Source organism: Octopus bimaculoides, chromosome 3, assembly GCF_001194135.2.
Source record: "Octopus bimaculoides isolate UCB-OBI-ISO-001 chromosome 3, ASM119413v2, whole genome shotgun sequence".
In the NCBI taxonomy this organism is placed as follows: Eukaryota; Metazoa; Mollusca; class Cephalopoda; order Octopoda; family Octopodidae; genus Octopus; species Octopus bimaculoides.
In genome coordinates, this window is record NC_068983.1 from 7995575 (window position 1) to 8000232 (window position 4658).

Consider the following 4658-nt stretch of genomic DNA (forward strand, 5'->3'; position numbering starts at 1 on the left):
ACCAATATCACTGTCAGATGTGTGATGGAATCCAACGTAAACAATCAGTTTCTTCCATAGTCTCGAACATTTCTGATTCTCTGAGAATATTTACATAGAGATGACCACTAGAGATTTGCTTTATTACTTCACATGAATCTAACGAACATCAATGTCTCTTATTTTAAGAACAGATTCTCTTTCATACACCGTTGCCACCATATCTATCTGTTATGATTCAAGCTACTACTATCTAACACCTTTGGATGATCTCTACTCAACCGCTACACAACTGCTACTCGACTGCTGCTCAACACCCTACCACGGCCAGACTACCTCTATTTATATGTCTTGGGAGGTCCTACTTCTTCGCCTGGGGGAGTCGACACAACACTATCCAATATCATAATTGATGTAATATAATTTATAAAAATGCTCCATTATTTTCATTAGTACAAACTTCCAGTACGATCTCTCATCTTTCAAATATTTCTAAATTGCTGTCATCACTATAATATCTCATTGCGTCAGTCCTTGCATTAAACTATTTGCTCAATATTTCCATATTAGAACAGCTACCCTATACGACACACTCTCTTATGTCTTCTCAGGAACATCAAAATTCGGAATGTCATTATTGAGATCCCTAGCCTTTGTACATGTACATTTTAAAGCACATCTCATCTAGTTGTGTAAATTAAATTCAAATAAAACAAACTTTTTTATGGAAAGAAAATATGCAAATTCTGAATAGGCTTTTCTAACATATGGTTTTAAAAATTTTGAAACCAGGTCACCAATTTTGGGGAAGGGCAAAGGTTGATTAATTCAATCCCGATACTCACATGGCACTTATTTTATCGACCTCGAGAGGATGAAAGGCATTGTCAGCCTCGGCGGAATTGCATCTCAGAAGCCAAAAGGGTTTTCTAATATATTGATTACTGTATCAGAAGGTCGACATTATATACATCAGACTGATGTATATAATGTGCATTATTTATCGAGTCGTAAATGTCTCTCAGTTGTATGTTATCTATAGATATTTTATGACTATATTACTGCAACAAATCGTTTGTTAATTGCTTCAAGAAATTCATGTAACTTGTAAAATAAATTAGAACAATTATATTTCATGAAGATTAGACTAACTAATATTGTGTCATCCATAATAATAAAAATAAAATTATGGAGTTCAAACAACAAATAGGTGTGAATAATTGGTCAGCGACATGCGTAGATATTTAGGAAATTAATGAGAGATTTGCGCTGACAGCAAGCAGTTGTAAATGGAGACCACGTTGAAAGCTGATTTGTATACTGTAGAAAATATAAATCAAGTTCAAAAGAAGAGATCAAGGAAATGAATGTGGCTGCCTTGATATGATAAGTACGATGTATCTTTGCCTTGATTTTTAAATATCATACTGCGGAATTAAGACAACGTTTATTCTTTTGTAATTTTAGGCGTTAAGGTGAAATATCGACATTATTGCATGGAAATACATCATCAAAATGGAAACCCTTGTGATTTCACCGAATTTTTAAAGTGTCTTTATGATCATTGTCAATAAATTATATTCGATGTTTGTATACAATTCATTGAATAAAATCAATAAACAATGTGTGATACCGTAGGCAACAATTTAAAAGAAAATCTAGATATAGACCACTGACAGGACAGAAGAACTTGTCTCTCTCATGTCAGGTAGGTTTCAACATCTGTCCTATATAAAAATCATGCTTATAATGTCGAATACAGTAATATGAATTATTTGTTGATTTGTAATTGTTTGGTTTCGTTTCATTTCCATAAAATATTATTAACTGACAGAGAACACTTCTTTTTGTGGAATATTTGTCGAACAACAAAGCTGGTAGTTATATAATTGATATATTAAGTAATATGTTTAGCTAATAAAATTTAATTCCATGACAAAATTCATATTCTACAGGATTAATTCTCTCCAGTATAGTTCACTATAATCATGAGAAATATCTTTGAAATTTCTATTCTGTTTCGTGTTTTGTTTTGCTACACTTCATCTGCTAGTGGTAGTTTAAACTGCTGATGTTCACCACCAACATACTTGCACAATTTATGAGTCTGAGAAAAGCTAGAAACCGTTATGATTACGTATTGTTTTATTATGCTTAGCAACATGATTGCACTGGACGTTTTTCAGCTCTTGTGTCTTTGTTTATGTAGATTAATTCTTAAAAATAATCAATCATATTGTTTTCATAAACCAAAATATAATGAATTTCTAACGTACGTTAAACATAGAGATAAATGATATCATATCGTCATGTAAAGGCCTAGTGCAATCTTTCTCTTCCATTTATTTATAAGCCGATGAAACAAAATTTCGCATAGCAGAACGGTTACAGGCATAACGGTTGTTCACAAAAGGTAATATTTTTTTCACCTGGATCACTTGGATCGACAAGGCTCTTTGATGCCGATCCGGCTCCGCTGGCCTCAGCATTTGCTCCTTTCCTCTCGTACTCTCGCTATTTCCCTCCACATTGTTCCAAATATCTTTCTTAAATCATCTTCCCACCTAATTGGCGGTTCTTCCAGTGGTCTCTTCCATACTCACAGCTACCAATTGGCAACTGCACGGGTCCACCGATTATCTGTGAACCTTGAGACACGACCGGCCTATTGTAGCTTTGTGTGGTGGTATTCTGCAACGACGTCCTTAACTCCAGTTCTATCCCTGATCTTGTTCTGGATGTGATTTCTTAGTGAGATTAACATCGACTTTTTCAAGACTCTCTGCGCCGTAAGCAGATATTCTTCTTCTCCCGTTGTCAAGGCCCAAGTTTCACATGCATAAAAGCTATTCACAGCGTCTCTCGACATCGTCATACGAGGCCCGCAACGAAGGCATAAGGAACTGCAACGAAGGCATAAGGTACTGCAACGAAGGCATAATGATAAACGGAGAGCTGCTTACCGATATACGATTCGCTGATGACACAGCACTGACACCGGAGAGCACGGATGAGCTGCTGATCATGCTGGACATACGGTCCGAGGGCGTACCGATCTGTCGCCTAACAGTTGGAGGCGATGAAATAGAAGAGGCGAGCAGCTATGTGTGTCTCGGTCATAAAGTGACTAAGAGGAGACAAATGGAGAATGAGATCCCGCGAAAGGTAAAAACGGGATGGAGAGTATTCAACTCGGTGAAGGATGAGCTAAAGTCGAACCTAGACAAGGCAACTCACTCCAATCTCTTTTACTCTTTTACTTGTTTCAGTCATTTGACTGCGGCCATACATGCTGGAGCATCGCCTTTAGTCGAGCAAATCGAACCCGGGACTTATTCTGTGTAAGCCTAGTACTTATTCTATCGGTCTGTTTTGCCGAACCGCTAGGTGACGGGGACATAAACACACCAGCATCGGTTGTCAAGCAATGCTAGGGGGATAAACACACACACACACACACACACACACACACACACACACACACACACACACACACACACACACACACACATATATATATATATATATACGACGGGCTTCTTTCAGTTTCCGTCTACCAAATTCACTCACAAGGCTTTGGTCGGCCCGAGGCTATAGTAGAAGACACTTGCCCAAGATGCGACGCAGTGGGACTGAACCCGGAACCATGTGGTTGGTAAGCAAGCCACTTACCACACAGCCACTCCTGCGCCTCTTCATTTTTAAAAAATAAAACAAAAACCAGAAATAATTGAATTAAAAGAAAATTAAAATTATGGAGATGGGTTTTTATAACAAACCAGAATTAAAAATCATCTCATTTCTCTATAAACTCTATAAATTCAGAATTAAGCATAACAACAGAACATTTTAGGGCGAGAGAATTCGGTTCTAGCAGGTCCAGCACATGGTCGGTACTATATTTTATCGCAGGATAAAATGCAAAGATGTCTTTGACCAGATATAAAAATAGAAATTAAGACGTTTGAAGAAATACAGCAAGGCATTGTCACCGATGCTATCACGATTCTTCCCATCATTTCAAGCATTAAAAAAAAAAGTAAACACATATAAATATATACACATACGATGCCTCTTACCTCTGAGAGTGTCTTCATAAATATTGTTGTAGTTTAACGATTAGTGTTGTACAGCTAAGTTCTTATATATGAATACAAAAACATCCAGCTGTCACAAACAGAAATAATTCCAACAGTGTTATTACTTCTGGACTTCAATGTACATTTATGATGTTCCGGAATAGCATTTATCGAGCATATTTATATTTCATTCATTGTATGAGATGTCATATTTATTGCGTTTAACATTCAATTTTGTAGAATAATAATCACTTTATGAATATTTGCAAGAAGTCGGAAAAATACAACTAAGTTTTTTTTTCTGGTGATTTAACGACTGATATTTTGCAGCAGTAAAAGTATGTGCAAACATACGTTTGTTTGGGTGTCTATATATATGAATATGTCTATGAATATGTACCTATCTTTCTATCTGTCTGCTTGTCTATCTATATATTTGGGTATAAATGTATATATTTATGCATACACATACAGGCACTGAAACAGACACAGACACAGACACACCCACGAACACACATACATAGATAATACATATATATAATACATATATAAATGATATATATATATATATATATATATATATATATATATATATATATA

General features: G+C 35.8%; 1 long non-coding RNA gene across 1 annotated transcript in view; it reads right to left on the reverse strand.

Moving 5' to 3' along the window:
- The window catches only part of LOC128247390 (uncharacterized), a 13277-nt gene extending 9186 nt beyond the window's left edge, over positions 1 to 4091 (reverse strand). Inside the window, exon 1 of the long non-coding RNA XR_008263769.1 lies at positions 4059 to 4091. This is a non-coding gene — a long non-coding RNA (uncharacterized LOC128247390). The remainder of the gene's footprint in view (positions 1 to 4058) is intronic.
- Positions 4092 to 4658: the final 567 nt, after the last annotated feature.